Genomic DNA, 16,289 nt, shown 5'->3' with positions numbered 1-16,289 from the left:
AGAGGAGGGGTCATGTGACAGGAACATGGCATGCCCCAACCACAAGGAGATGGGGTACAGTTGCCAAACACCTTCCAGGTGGTACCCGGAGATCTCCTGGAATTAGAACTGATCTCCAGACTCCAGAATCAGTTTCCTAGAAGAAAATGGCTGCCTTAGAAGGTGGACTCAATTACATTATACTCTGAGGAGGTCTCTCCTCAGTGTGGAGTTGTTGTTCAGAGCAGGGGGATTCTAATCTGGAGAACCGGGTTGGATTCCCCACTCCTCCGCCTGAGTGGCAGAGGCTTATCCGGTGAACCAGATGTGTTTCCACACTCCTACATTCCTGCTGGGTGACCTTGAGCTAGTCACAGTTGTCTCAGAACTCTCTCAGCCCCACCAACCTCACAAGGTGTTTGTTGCGGGGAGAGGAAGGGAAAGGAGCTTGTTGGCCAACTTGAGTCTCCTTGCAGGAGAGAAAGGTGGGATATAAATCCAAACTATTCCTCCTCCTCCTCCTCCTCCTCCTCCTCCTTCTCCTTCTCCTCCTCCTTCTTCTGTGGTCAGACTGTTCAGTACCAGTGAGCACATGGCGGGTCTACACACTTGAGGGAGGCTGACGTTTAGATGGTGTCATCAGAGGAAACCCTCCTCTGGGCATCTGGCCCATGCGCCATCTCATTCATTCCAGATGTTTCAAGCCATTCATTGCCTGCATTGGGCCAGGCCACCTTTTTTAGCCAGAGTGATGAAACACCTGTGACCTACCTGTTGAGGATGTTGGGATGCCAGCAAACAAGATGAGGGGGTCGGGGTGAGAGTTGAGAAGGGCTTATGGCAGCTCCCATCACAGACTGGCACAGGTAACTCCTGCTGGGGTGGGGTGGGGGAGAAAAGCATCCAAATTCTCCACCCTCCCCCTGCCTCTGCTTCAAGGTCGTCCTGATGAGACTTGCCAGAATTTGCAAACGAAGATGCGCTCTGTGCACAGCCGTTGCGTCCCCCAGAGCAAATCCCCACTGTTCTTCGCCGCTGTCCCTTTGGCAGTAAAAATCCTGCCACATGAAATATGCATTAATAAATCATTTCTCTGTGTGGGGAGCAGATCACCGCCCCCCTTTCCGGTTCTCACACCTGGACTCTGCCTTTCCTCCTTCCAGAGCCCCCTATGAAGAGGGGCATTGGTGGGTGACTCCAACATTACCCCAGGGCATTTTGGCAGGCACCTCCCAAAGCTCAGCCTCCCTCCGAGGCAGCCGGGCACAACAGAAACATATTTCTCTTTTAGGAGCTAGCAAAGAATGCTGTCTTGCTTCGGTGTATCTTTCAGTTTCAAAGAACTTTTCGCACCAGGGATTGGGAAAGCAGCCAGCATGAATCTGAGCATGCCGAAGAGGCTGCGCACACCATCTCTGCTTGCCTTTTGCCTCGAAAGCCCCGTGGGGCGGTCATAAGTCAGCCGCACCGTGACAGCACCCCCCCACCATCGTCAAACGTTGAGTGGGCCAAAAGTCGTGGCATCACCCACACTAGATTCTTCATCAAGATCAGGGGTAGGGAACCTTTAACACTCAAAGAGCCATTTGGACCTGTTTTCCACGGGGAAAGAAAACACTTGGAGCCACAAATTATTTTTGACATTTAAAATAAAGATAACACTATATATATGGGGGTTTTTTAACCTTTTACTCTGCTCATTCTGAGAAGCACATGGATGCGCCTGCCCTGCTGCCTGCAGGGCGGGCAAGGATGAAGCCGGCGGCTTGGCCTTGCCGGCCGCTGGGAAAGCACCTGCCCCGCTCCAACGGGGCGGGCGAGAGGGGAAGCCCGCGGCGCGGCCCAGCCGATCGTGGGCAGTTGGTGCGCTTGCCCTGCTGCCTGCAGGGCGGGCAAGGATGGGGCCGGCGGCTTGGCTCGTGGAGCCACAGTGCAAGGGCAGAAGAGCCGCATGCGGCTCTCGAGCCGCAGGTTCCCTACCCCTGATCAAGATGAAAAACTGTCCGCGTCGTTGATGTAGGGATGCCGGCCTCCAGGGGAGACCCAGGGATCTCCTGGAATTACTGCTCATCTGGTGACTACAGAGATCAGCTCCTCTGGAGGAAATGGACGCTTTGCTGAGATCCTGGCCCCTCCAAACCCACCAGAGCCATATTATCCATAAGAAGAAGAAGAGTTGGATTTATATCCCTCCTTTCTCTCCTGTAAGGAGGCTCAAAGGGGCCTACAATCTCCTTTCCCTCCCTGCCCCCTGCACAACAAAGACCCTGTGATGTGGGTGGGGCTGAGAGAGCTCCGAAGAACTGTGACTAGCCCAAGGTCAATATATATATATATATATAAAATGAGCCAGAGACAGTGGTTGATTCCCCACTGAAAAAATGAAACTAGATACAAACAGGTTTGGAAAGAATCGGGACCTTTTGAGCACAGTTTCATGGTCCCCACTGCAGCTTGTGGCCCCCAAACGACCCCTGTTCCTGGCGATGCAGCAGCTACACAAAACTCCCCACAGTCCGCGGATCTGTCGCACGATCCGCTCAGGGGCTTTCCTGAATGGCTGCTGCATTGTGCTGGGGCGGGAATTTTTTAAAACTTTTCAACCTTGCAGATCCACGTCTGCACGAGCATGCACAGAACAACCATCCGCGGAAACGGGGGAACGGGCGATTAAAGCCAAGCCCCGTTTCCGTGCTGCTTTGTTCCTTCATATCCACGTGGATACGAGGTTTAGCGCTACTTTGTATTGCCTTTTACTCAGTGTAGCATTCAAAACCAGCCCCACGTTGCTTCATATAGACGTGGATCTTAGCTCTGCAAAAACATTTTTAAGGGCTGAGCATGCATAGCGCACAGCTCACTGCACCCTGATTGGATGGGAGGCTCCACATCACTCGCAAGGGCGGGAGGTTCGGCCCTGATCCTCCCCACTGCTCCCTTCCATCCCGGATTGATCACGGTGTTTTTGAAAAGGTCTAGTTTTATCCAGGTCCGGGAAAAGCACGTGATAAGGGGGAGAAGAAGCGCCGGAACCATGATCGCCCAGAACACAGTGGGGAGTTCTGCGCCAAACCTCATTTTTTTCAGTGAGTATCACATGCTCTTTAGTCAGTGGGGAATCGACCAGTGTCTAGATTACAGAAGGGGAAAGAACCTATCTGGCTCTAGTGCAAACTATAAAACTCTATTTTTAATGAAAATAATTAAAACATTCATATACTCTTAATCAACAACAAAAACATAGATACTATAAACAACAATGACAACAAAACAATGAACAATACACACACAGGGGATCCCAAATACAATAATATCAAGTCTTTGTAATGCAGTCATCCCTTTGAAAGAGATCCAAGAACGGTGTAGAAGTGAAGGATACCAATGTCTGATGTTTATGTAACTGGTGGCTTACAAGCTCCTTTCCCTTCCTCTCCCCACAACAGACACCTTGTGAGGCAGGTGGGGCTGAGAGAGTTCTGAGAGAACTGCGACTTGCCCAAGGTCACCCTGCGGGAATGTAGGAGTGGACCAGAAACACATCTGGTCCACCCGATAAGCCTCTGCCACTCAGGCGGAGGAGTAGGGAATCAGACCCGATTCTCCAGATTAGAATCCACCTGCTCTTAACCACTACACCACTTAAAAGAAAACTGCTTATCTGGATTGGACAGATGTCCCAGGGAGATACTCAGACAATTAGTTGTGAACCTTGTTTTGTCCCCTGCGCATGGAGGGATGTTCCACTTAGGTATCCCTCACCATAGCTGTGGATGGTCCAACCATTCCAGTTGCGTATCTAGCCAACCCAGGAGCCAGCCCCACGCCTCTCTTTTGATGAATTCACTGGGAGCAGATTATAGACGAGGCCTCATTCTGGGTAGACCAAAAGCAGGCAAAACTGTCTCAGGGCAGGAGCTTTGTTGTCTGGTCTGGCAGTCGGATCAGCTGACCTGCAGCCCTGCGCTGGCATCTCAGGAGGGAAAGGGAAGGGATCCTTTGTTGTGGAGAGAGAATGCCACTTGCCACACCAAAAAGAGGAGCAGGGATGGCACCACCCACACGGCATTAATCACAATAATTAGAAAGGCAATAAAAGTGCTTACTGAGAAGGTAACAAATTGTCTGATCCTTTGAAAGCGACGTTGGCCGGAGGCAGAACACGCCACCCTGTCCCTCTGGTGCCGTTCCCAAAGAGATGCGCCCAGTTGATGGCCCCAGATGGGAAAGTTCTGCTCTGATGTTCTGCTCCGGTGTATCTTTACACAGTGCGGAGTGTGCAGAATTGAGTCTGAGGTTCCTACCCCGTGTCCTAATAGTCCAGTTCCAGTTGCAAGTTCTCCTTGGCCTCTGCACTTGTGCAGCCCGATTCAGACTGTGACTGTGGGGCCAAGGAATTACTTCCACCTGCTTCCCCAAAATACCTTTTCTCAAACTGAAATGGCCCAGGTGGGGTAGCTATAGCTGAGAAAATCCATGAATGCGCAATGGAGTTGTCTTCTGAGGTCAGACAAATGAGAGCAGCGGAGCAGTTTCGTTCTAGCAGCGGCCAGCTATGCCCTTATGTTAAACTTCCCAGGAACGCAGAAGCTCCATTAAGCTATCCTAGCCTTTGATATGAACCATCTGAACCCTTTTAAAAATGCCCCGGAACTGCTGAGCATTTCCAAATTTCATGTCGCAGTTGTGAAAATGGGTAGGAATTAAAGGAAAAATGGCTAGGGATCAGGTCAGAAGGAGAAGGAGAAGGAGGAGAAGGAGAAGGAGGAGAAGAAGGAGGAGAAGAAGAAGAAGAAGAAGAAGAAGAAGAAGAAGAAGAAGAAGAAGAAGAAGAAGAAGAAGAAGAAGAAGAAGAAGAAGAAGAAGAAGAAGAAGAAGAAGAAGAAGAAGAAGAGGAGGAGGAGGAGGAGGAGGAGGAGGAGGAGGAGGAGGAGGAGGAGGAGGAGTTGTTTGGATTTATAGCTCCCTTTCTCTCCTATAGGAGACTCAAAGGGACCTACAAACTCCTTTCCCTTCCCCCCTCACAACAAACACCCTGTGAGGTAGGTAGGGCTGAGAGAGCTCAGAAGAACTGTGACTAGCCCAAGGTCACCCAGCTGGTGTGTATTGGAGTGCACAGTCTAATCTGAATTCCCCAGATAAGCCTCCACAGCTCAAGCGGCAGAGCGGGGAATCAAACCCGGTTCCTCCAGATTAGAGTACACTTGCTCTTAACCACTACACCACTGCCACTGGAGGAGGCATTTGGACCTTGCTTTTCTCAACCATAAAGAGTCTCAAAGTGGCTTACAAACTCATTCTCTTCCTTTCTTCACAACTGACACCTTGTGAGGTAGGTAGGGCTGAGAGAGTTCTGAGAGAACTGTGACTTGCCCAAGGTCACCCAACAGGCTTCATGTGGAGGAGAAGGAAACAAATCTGGTTCATCGGATGAGAGTTCACTGCTCATGTGGAGGAGCGGGGACTCGAACCCAGTTATCCAGAAAGAAATATTATGGTATAGGGACGCTGAGAGGAGGCTGATCCCCATTCATCCCAAACCCTGAGCCTCTTCGGGTGAGACCTGATGAAGTCATGAGGCGGGGCTTGGCGATATCAAATCAATAAGTTGCATTTACAGCGAGACTTCCATACACCGTTAGGCACGTACCACCTGGGATCCATACTTAGTCCCAATTGTGCGCCTTTAACAAGATGCGCTATTTATAAGACTACAAAATTTAAAATATAACATGGAGAATCATGATGTGCTAAGTGGACAATGGAGTTTTGTGCCGATTACCCAGTAGTGAAATGGGGTAGTGAAATGGGAAGACCACCCAACTCTTGTGGCGCCTCAGCAGTTTGGCCTTCTGCCAGAAGTATTTACTTTTCTGCAAAGAAAGCTTCTGGAGTTTAACTTTGCCTGACTTTTGTGCCTCTTCTACCCTTTAGATCTAATCCCAGATTTTTGGGGGGAAGGGGGAAAGCAGAGGACAAGAGCTTGACAGTGGTTATTCATTGGTGAGTAAAAGACACTCTGTGCATGCTTAGAGAAATGCATTCCTTTACATAGGCAAATTACAGCAAGGTGGTTTGCAACTGATGGTGATATAACCAAATACCGGGCAGAGTCCCCATTTGCATATGCAGAATAACGCACATTCAATCCACTTTCACAATTGTTTGAAAGTGGATTCTGCTATTCTACACAGTAAAATCCAGCTTCAACGTGCATTGAATGTGGATTAAAAGTGCATTATTCTGCATGTGCGGAAGGGGCAGAATGAAATTGAGCTTTTGTTTTTCTGATCCTGTCCTTCCACTCATTCCACCTACTCCTGGGTGACAAAAGAACAGAATAGTTGAGAATGAGTTTGGACAAGAAGGGGTTAACTGACTCAGCTCCAGCATCTTGAGGTTTCCTTGCCCCCCTCCCCACATGCCCCAACTTCATCCAAGCAATCTAGCCAAAAACTGTTGACACTTTCCCCCTTATATCCCCGCAAGGGAAAGGCCGAAAGGGTTACTTTTTTAAAAAAAAATGACTACTGTATATTCAGTGTTGTGGTTTGAAACATTTTTGGAGTGATGCCCCTAATGTGCCCTCTCCCGCAGTTATGGGCCTTGAGGAGACCCAATTTTGCAAGCTTGAATGGTTCAATTCAAAGGTCTCAATTTTCCCTCCTGAGAAACGAAGCCTGACGTTTTTCATTCCGCACCAAGTTCTCTTCCCTCGTGTTGAATTTCTCCTATGAAAATGTCTGTCTTTCCCTATGCTGTTTCTGCATCATCTGCATTTTAGCAGCAGGAAACAAAAAGAAGAAGAATTCTCAACGACAACAGTACAAATGAAGTGCACCGAAGCCAGAGATGCCCAACGGTGTAAGGAATCAAAAAGGGCCAAACAGGCTCGCTCCTCTGAACATGATGAGGAGCTTGAAGAAGAAGAAGAAGAAGAAGAAGAAGAAGAAGAAGAAGAAGAAGAAGAAGAAGAAGAAGAAGAAGAAGAAGAAGAAGAAGAAGAAGAAGAAGAAGAAGAAGAAGAAGAAGAAGAAGAAGAAGGAGGAGGAGGAGGAGGAGGAGGAGGAGGAGGAGGAGGAGGAGGAGGAGGAGGAGGAGGATTATTTAATACCCCACCTTGCTCTCCTGTAAGGAGACTCAAGGTGGCTTACAAGCTCCTTTGCCTTCCTCTCCCCACAACAGACACCTTGTGAGGGAGGTGGGGCTGAGAGAGTTCAGAGAGAACTGTGACTAGCGGAGATTTCATTTAAATCCAAGGTGGGAATTCAAAGGAACTGTACAGATAGATTGGTATAATATTATAGTCATATGGTCGAATCCCCACTACCCTCTTAGCCAGGTTTCAGAACACGAACCAGGTTTGAGGGACGACCTCCCCGGTCGAATCCCCACTACCGTTTTAGCCAGATTTCAGAACACAAACGACCTCAAACCTGGTTAGTTTGTGTTCTGAAACCTGGCTAAGATGGTAGTGGGGATTCGACCGGGGAAGTCGTCCCTCAAACCTGGGCTGATTCCGCATGGGCCAAAAACAGCGGTGTGAAAATGGTGTGAAAACAGTATAAACCCTTTTACACCGTTTTAAACCCTTTTACACCGTTTTCACACCACTGTTTTTGGCCCATGCGGAATCAGCCCTGGTTAGTTTGTGTTCTGAAACCTGGCTAAGATGGTAATGGGGATTCGACCATATGTCAATTGCCAATTTTTTTGCAAAAGGCCTGAAAAAACCTTCCAGTAGCAAGGGGAGAGTATAACTAGAGGAACTGCGGTGAGGAAAAGTAAATCTGCAGAAATGTCAACCTTCCTGTCCACATGACAAAGGCAATTTGCCTGCGAATTTCCCAAAAAGATTGTATCGAGCAAGAGTCAGGAAAGATCTCAGCAAAACAGGCGGAAATGTGGGGTTGTCCTATGAGTGTAACTCATTTATGCCATGTTAATGTTGTTTTTAATTCATTTGTACTGTTTTAATGTTAGAAGTTGCGCAAGGCTCTTCAGGTGAGGAGCGACTAAAAAAATCGTGTGTGTGTGAAAAGTGTCGTAAAGCTGTAGCTGAATTATGGTGGCCCTGTAAGGTTTTCAAATCAAGCAACATTCAGGTGTGGTTTGCCTTTGCCTGCCTCTGAACAGGCGGAGAGATTTCTGAGAGAACTGCGACTGGTCCAAGGCTACCCAGCAGGCTTCACATGGAGGAGAGGAGAATTGAACCCGGTTCTCCAGACTGGAGGAAAAATAAATAATTAAATAAGCACAGATGCTCAGCAAACCCTACTCCATTTGTGGCACCAAACTGCATCCAAAGCTCTATGAAGAAAACATCCTGAGGTGCTTGGGCCCCTTATCCGCTGACTGGGAGAGGGAAGGTAGGGTGGTATAGCCCGATCTTGTCAGATCTCGACAGCTGAGCAGGATCGGTAATTGGAAATGAGATCACTGACAAAGATTCTCCGGAGGAAGGCAATGGCCATCTGCTTCTCACTTGCCTTGGAAACCAGAAGAACATAAGAAGAACATAAGAACAAGCCAACTGGATCAGACCAGAGTCCATCTAGTCCAGCTCTCTGCTACTCGCAGTGGCCCACCAGGTGCCTTTGGAAGCTCACATGCAGGATGTGAAAGCAAGGGCCTGCTGCGGCTGTTGCTCCCGAGCACCTGGACTGTTAAGGCATTTGCAATCTCAGATCAAAGATTGGTAGCCATAAATCGACTTCTCCTCCATAAATCTGTCCAAGCCCCTTTTAAAGCTATCCAGGTTAGTGGCCATCACCACCTCCTGTGGCAGCATATTCCAAACACCAATCACACGTTGCGTGAAGAAGTGTTTCCTTTTATTAGTCCTAATTCTTCCCCCCAGCATTTTCAATGTATGCCCCCTGGCTCTAGTATTGTGAGAAAGAGAGAAAAATTTCTCTCTGTCAACATTTTCTACCCCATGCATAATAATTTCTACCCCATGCATTTTCTACCCCCCTCAGACGTCTCCTCTCCAAACTAAAGAGTCCCAAACGCTGCAGCCTCTCCTCATAAGGAAGGTGCCCTTCTCTGCACTTTTTCTATCTCTTCAATATCCTTTTTGCTCTTTATTTCCCTCAATGGGATCTCCCGAAGTCAGTGGGCACGACAAAACCTACATAGATACTACTGATCTGGGGAACCAGCCGCAGCACAGACCTAACTCTACGTCATAGCCAGGCCTGCTGGCTCCCAGCTCTTTTCTTGGACATGCCGCACACCCACGTTCCACAGGCCACATAGTAGACCATTGGCCAGACTGATTATGAGATCTGTTGTAAACTAAATCCATTATGAGATCTGTTGTAAACTAAATCCACCAAGTGGTTGTGCCTCTGTGATACACCTCTGAAGATGCCAGCCACAGATGCAGGAGAAACGTTAGGAGCAAGATCCACCAGACCACGGCCACACAGCCCGGAAAACCCACCAGAACCAGTTGGATCCGGCCATGAAAGCCTTCGACAACACATTAAATCCACTAAATTATGAGATCTGTTGTAAACTCAATCCCCAAGCAGAGCAAACGTCACAGAGATCAATTCCTCCTCTGCCGCTTTTAGAACCTCCTCTGGAATCTTGCATGTTTACTTCTCTCCCCTGCATCCCCGGGCTCCTTAGTTTCAAGAATGCACCTCAACGGAAACCCACAAAGGGCAAAGATATTGCCACACTGGAGAAAGGCTGCGGAGATGAGCGACCGAGGGCCAGCATTTAGTTAGGACCCATCTTTTCCAGCTGAACTAGCTGGCTAGCAAACCTGCACTTTCCAAAGGGACCAAATGGCTGTTGCGTATGTAGCAATTGAAGGTGTGTTCCCCCTAAGGATATCACACGGGAGATAAAGAGCAAGCCCCGACTGCTATTTCAAGGCAGAGGAGTAGACGGTTAAGTTACGCCCAGGTGTGTCTCCCCGCAGGGGATCCCAGGAGAGAGATCCCAGGCCGCTTTTCCTATTTGAAGGTGGCAGGCACCTTTCCCTTTGAACATTTCAAACCTGCGCTGGTCTAAATATAAGGAAGACACAAGGGCTGCCTTTTTTTTAAAAGGACAATGTTACCCTCTAAAGACCAGCAGAAAAATAACTGAAAGGCTATAGGAAGATGCCCTTAATCACTTGATCCTCCAGTCAATTGCAGTCATGCATCTTTCTGTTCGCTCCACCTTTGTTGCTGGTGTTCCTGGGTTTGTGGTTCCTTTTACATCTTTCTTGGACCACTGGCAAAAAAGTGAGAGTGAAAATGTAGTAACTTTAGCACACACAAAAATCGGCACCAGAGAAAAGGAAATGAGGGGGAAATGAAAATTTTGCATGTTCAAGTGGCACAAGGGAGAAACAAATTCAAAATGGCAATTTTTTTTTAGTCATGCCAGCAGGACTGAGAAATGCAACAACATTCCCACTGTGGCAAAACTATCAAGTTCTGAAAAGGGAGAACTTCTCAGCTGCAAAGGATGACTTTTGGCTCACTTCCCTCCCTGAGCTTTTAGCTACCTTCCAGAATATGCAAAGTCTGTGACGTTGGCATGAGGCCAGGATTCATTTAATTTCATTAGAATATTTCTATGCCTGCTCCTCAAAGTCCCACTCAAGGTGCCTTGCTATAAAAAAAAGCAAAGGGCATCAAAACACAAACAGCGTAAAAACAGGATATAAATATATCATATATATATATCATAAATATATGATAAATAACAAGCTTTCAAGTAAACAGTAAAATCATGTGTGGCACCAGATGCAACACAAAGGAATGCTAGCTAAACCAAACCTTCATGAGTAAATACAGTCTACCAGTGTGGTGTGGTGGTTACGAGTGGTGGACTGTAATCTGGAGAATCCGATTTGATTCCTCACTCCTCCACATGAGCAGTGGACTCTTAGCTGGTGAACTGAATTTGTTCCCCCACTCCTACACATGAAGCCTGCTGGAGGAATTGGGCCAGACACAATTTGTTCAGAACTCTCTCAGCCCCACCTACCTCTCAAGGTGTCTATTGTGAGGAGAGGAAGGGAAGGAGTTTGTAAGCCGCTTTGAGACTCCTTACAGGACCGAAAGGTGGGGTATAAATCCAAATGTGTTCTTCTCAGCACGAACTACTGGGGGCCAACCACAAGAGCATCCTCTGCTTCCACTTTGAGCTGGCTGCTATTGGAGGCAGAATTCTGATCTGCAGGAATCTCTGACATCAGCGGCTCTTCTACTTGCGCAATCATGAGGTCATGAATCAGATAGACTCAGTTCTTGCTTCATGCAGAGGTGAACATGGGACACCTTGGCAACCCCTTTGCTCCAAGCAATGCGGTTGTGAATTTTGTTCCCTTTTCCACCCTTGGTACTATGAATGAAAAACAAGTGGGCCATAGGAAAGATTAACTAGGTCTCTTTGAAAGGACTTCCATTGTAGCATTCAGCAGTTAGGGATGTTCATAGAGTTGGAAGAGACAACAAGGGTCATCAAGTCCAATCCCCCTGCCATGCAGGAATACACAACCAAAGCACTCCTGACAGGTGGCCATCCAGCCTCTGCTTAAAAACTTCCAAAGAAGGAGACTCCACCACCCTCTGGCAGCTTATTCCAATGTCAAATAGCCCTTACTGTCAGAAAATTCTTCCTAATGTTTATGTGGAATCTCTTTTCTCATACTTCGAATCCTTTACTCCGTGTCTTAGCCTTTGAAGCAGCAGAAAACAAGCTTGCTCCCTCTTCTACACGACATTCCTTCGACTATTTAAACATGGCAATCATATCACCCCTTTACCTTCTCTTCACCAGACTGAACATCCCCAGCTCCCTAAATCTCTCCTCATATTATATGCTGAATTATTTATATTATATTATTTATATGCTGAACCTGGAACAGGCTCAGAGGAGGGCAACAAAAATGATAAAAAGTCTGCTTTTTATCATTTTTGTTGCCCTCCTCTGAGCCTGTTCCAGGTTACCAATTTCCTTCTTGAATTGTGATGCCCAGAACCAGACACAGTATTCCAGGTGAGAAGAATACAGTACTACTATTCTCTTTATCTAGACCAGGGGTCTGCAACCTGTGGCTCTCCAGATGTTCATGGACTACAATTCCCATCAGCCCCTGCCAGCATGGCCAATTGGGAATTGTAGTCCATGAACATCTGGAGAGCCACAGGTTGCAGACCTCTGATATAGACACTATACTCCTGTTGATGCAGCTTATAATCACATTGGCTTTCTTAGCTCCACATCACACTGTTGACTCATGTTCAGTTGTGGTAATTACCGGTACCTTTTGTATATTATTGCAGTAGGTGTAGTCAAGTCTTGTGGGTAGCTTGGCTGCCCTGGCGAAAAGTGTATTCAAAACCCTGGTGGCTGATCCACAATATTTAAATAAAACCTTCAACTCTTGCAAAAAATAGAAACGTGAGAGAATACTTTGCCATTTTTAAAACTTCGCAGAGCAGATCAGAATAGCAAAGTAAGCTAGAGGAGGAGAAGAAGAGTTTGGATTTATATCCCCCCTTTCTCTCCTGCAGGAGACTCAAAGGGGCTTACAATCTCCTTGCCCTTTGCCCCTCACAGCAAACACCCTGTGAGGTAAGTGGGGCTGAGAGAGCTCCGAGAAGCTGTGACTAGCCCAAGGTCACACAGCTGGCATGTGTGGGAGTGTAGAGGCTAATCTGAATTCCCCAGAAAAGCCTCCACAGCTCAGGTGGCAGAGCGGGGAATCAAACCCGGTTCCTCCAGATTAGATACACGAGCTCTTAACCTCCTGCGTCACGTGTGATATGTAGAAAAACAGCCCTTCGTGGGACCTGCCTTGACTTCCAAAAGGGAGCCCTTTTTTTCCTTTTCTTTTCTTCAGCTTCCACATAACATGACCCCCTTCCACACACGCAAAATAATGCACATTCAATCCACTGTCACAATTGTTTGAAAGTGGATTGTGCTATTCCGCACAGTAAGGTGGATTCCGCATGGGCCAAAAACATACCTGTTTTTATTTTGCTAAAGGAAGTCTCCAGCTCTTTTCATTGCAGAGAGATAACTGAAAATGTACAGACTGCTTATTTTGTTAAAGGAAGTCTCCCTCTCTTTTCATTGCAGACAGATACCTGGAAAGGTACAGGCTGTTTATGACCAGGGTGGCCAAAAGGAATGGAGAGTAGAAGCTTCAAGGCAGCTGGAGAGAGAGTAGAATTCTCTGCTCAACCAATTGTCTCAAACACCACTGCATAGTGATTTCTCCATGCACAGGTTAAAAAAAATTAAAAGTGCAGGGTAGCACTTCAGGTGACAAAGTATTATTGATATGCTGATAATGTCTGAGCTCTGACCTGGATGGCTCAAACTAGCCCAATCTGATCAGATCTCAGAAGCTAAGCAGGGTTGGCCCCGGTTATTATTGGATGGGAGCCCCCCAAGTAAATGCAGGGTTGCGGTGCAGAATCATTGGGAAACTGCCTCTTTTCCTCTCTTGCTTTGAAAACCCTACAGGGTTGCCATAAGAGAGCCAGCATGGTGTAGTGGTTAAGAGCAGGTGGATTCTAACCTGGAGAACCGGGTTGGATTCCGCACTCCTCCACCTGAGAGGCAGAGGCTTATCTGGTGCGCCAGATGTGTTTCCGCACTCCTACATTCCTGCTGGGTGACCTTGGGCTAGTCACCGTTCTTGGGAACTCTCTCAGCCCCACCTGCCTCACAAGGTGTGGGGAGAGCAAGGGAAGGAGCTTGTAAGCCACCTTGAGTCTCCTGTAAGGTGGCGTATAAAATCCAAACTACTCTTCGGCCCCTTCCGCACACACAAAATAATGCATTTTCAAACCACTTTCACAACTGTTTGCAAGTGGATTTTGCTGTTCCACACAGCTTCAAAGAGCACTGAAAGCCGTTTGAAAGTGCATTATTCTGCATGTGTGGAATAAGCCTTCTTCTTCTTCTTCTTCTTCTTCTTCTTCTTCTTCTTCTTCTTCTTCTTCTTCTTCTTCTTCTTCTTCTTCTTCTTCTTCTTCTTCTTCTTCTTCTTCTTCTTCAGTCATCTGTGACTTGAGAGCATGTCCCACCACCACTACTGTGTAATACTGCATGCATGAAGACCCTCCCACACACACACACACATACACACACACGCCAATAAAATTGGCAGCATGTCACAGAAGCTGTGATGACCGCACTTCCCAAGAGTCCGTGCAAAAATAATCTTGGGGCCTGTGTGGGAGAGAAAAGAAGAGAGGGAAGAAAGTTGGAAGAAAGTGAACCTGGAGGTTCCACTGCTAACACAGGCGCCCGTGAATTCTTAGCAACGATGCAAGCAAAGCAGAAAAACCCTCGCTGCTCAGAAGCAGCCACTGAGAATGTGTCTCAGACGGAGTGCAAATCCCTTGGCAACTGCAAATGGGCCGGTTGCTTAGTCTCGGCACTTCGAGGGCATCATGGCATGATGGCTCTTTGTGACATAACATCCTATCCTTAATAGCTGCATTCCAGGGCTGGTAAACTAGAAGCAAGACAGGTTTCGTGCTGGGGCAACGCAGGACAGTCTTCTGCCGCTCAAGCTGCAAGAGCTCCTATTGGACAGCCTGGCCAACCACAGGCCCTTAAGGGCCAGGGGAAACTCTATTGGTCACTTGTACCTGGATGGCCCAGGCTAGTGTCAGATTTCAGAAGCGAAGCAGCGTGGACCCTGGTTAATGTTTGGTTGGGAGACCTCCCAGGAATACCAAGATTGTGATGTGGAGACGGGCAGCCACCTGCGAACAGCTTTTGCCTTGAACACCCAATGGGGTCGCCACAGGTCAGTTGTGACTTAGCTGCAAAAACAGAGACAACGTTTGGTTCTCTCCTCTAGCAAGCTGCCCTGGTGGTTCAGACCACTATCTGGGCCTAAGATGTACACGGAAGGTCCCTGCCGCAGCATTCTCAGTGGAGATTCCTTCAGTCAGCCTATTGGACTTGGGCTTGCTTTCACACCGTCAAACTCGCGGCCCTTCAGATGTTATGGGCTACAGTTCCCATCATCCCCTGCCAGCATCATGCTGGCAGGGGGTGATGGGAGCTGTAGCCCATAACATCCGGAGGGCCGCGAGTTTGACACCGGTGAACTAGAGCTTCCCCGAGCTTTCCTGGTTCACCGTGGGCAGCAGAAGGTGGCAAATGACTCCGGGCAATGAAAGCGCAACCCGTTTGATCCAGGATGTCCCCTTCAGTTGCAGGAATCACCTCGGAAGGCTGCGAGACCCCCCCCCTCCCCCCACACGAAATGGGCCAAATCCCTTTAGCATGACCAAAGGGAAATATAGCCTGGTGCAAAATCTGACCCCGCCCCCTCCCCCGGGGTATGGGCAGCCGCTCTCCCCCACCACAACCACACAACTTTTCTTGCACCAGGTCTTGAAGTCAGTGTATGGACGCGGGGGGGGGGGGGGGGAAGGAGGAGGAATTGGGGCAGTGATTTTTCCCCCCTCCGTGTGACTAAATGGCAGCAGCCCAGGGAAATTTAACCCCATCTGTCCCCCTGGGTGGCACGTCCCTGAGCATGATAGGCCAAATTCCCCTTGCCCCCAGCTGGCAGTCGGTGGGTTAGTCGGGATCTTGGTGAGCAGATGGGCCAAGCCGGGCCTTTACCTGGCCCCTTACCCCACACTGATGGGGTTGACTGCACGGAGAAGCGGCTAACACCCTGATTAAAAGGGCAAGCGGTAACTGCTTATTAGGGAACTACGTTTGGGACCGGGAAAGAGGGGACATACATTATATGGTGCCACCTTGCTAGTTAGGAAGAGCCTCTCCCACTAACTTCTGAGAGGAAGCAGGATATTAGACCTGAGAGTCTCAGTCTCAGGACAGACAAGAGGTGACGCAGAAGGACGGAGGGGTCCCTAACTTTGCAGCCCCCTCTGACTGACCCACCCCTCTTCTTCACGGTTCCGCTGCACATTAGACTTTGCTATATCCCATCCCTGCTGCGCACACGCACTTCTGCGCTGGGCCAGAGGTCCGTCAGGGAAGTTATTGGGATGGAGCCACGTGCATGAAAGAGCTGGAGCCAGATCCGGACTGGGGGCTGCCAGGGCGCCCCCCAGCCCAGCCGGCTGTCTCCAGCTGCGCCCCAAAAGCCGAGGAGCCGCCCTCTTCTCCCCCCCCCCCCGCCTCCTTCCCCGACTGGCCCGAGGCGCAGAGGAGCTGATATCCTAATGACGGGCTTGCCTGACCGGCTGCCTCCTCGGCTCACATGATGCGCAGCGCCTTCCCCTCGCCTGTGGGGCTGGGCTCCGGCACTCTCGGCGCGGAGCGGCGGCAGGAGGGGCCGCTGGGGGGGC

Source organism: Sphaerodactylus townsendi, linkage group LG16 (assembly GCF_021028975.2).
Source record: "Sphaerodactylus townsendi isolate TG3544 linkage group LG16, MPM_Stown_v2.3, whole genome shotgun sequence".
Taxonomy (NCBI): Eukaryota; Metazoa; Chordata; class Lepidosauria; order Squamata; family Sphaerodactylidae; genus Sphaerodactylus; species Sphaerodactylus townsendi.
The sequence above is the reverse complement of the archived record's forward strand: the minus strand, read 5'-3'. Positions refer to the sequence as shown.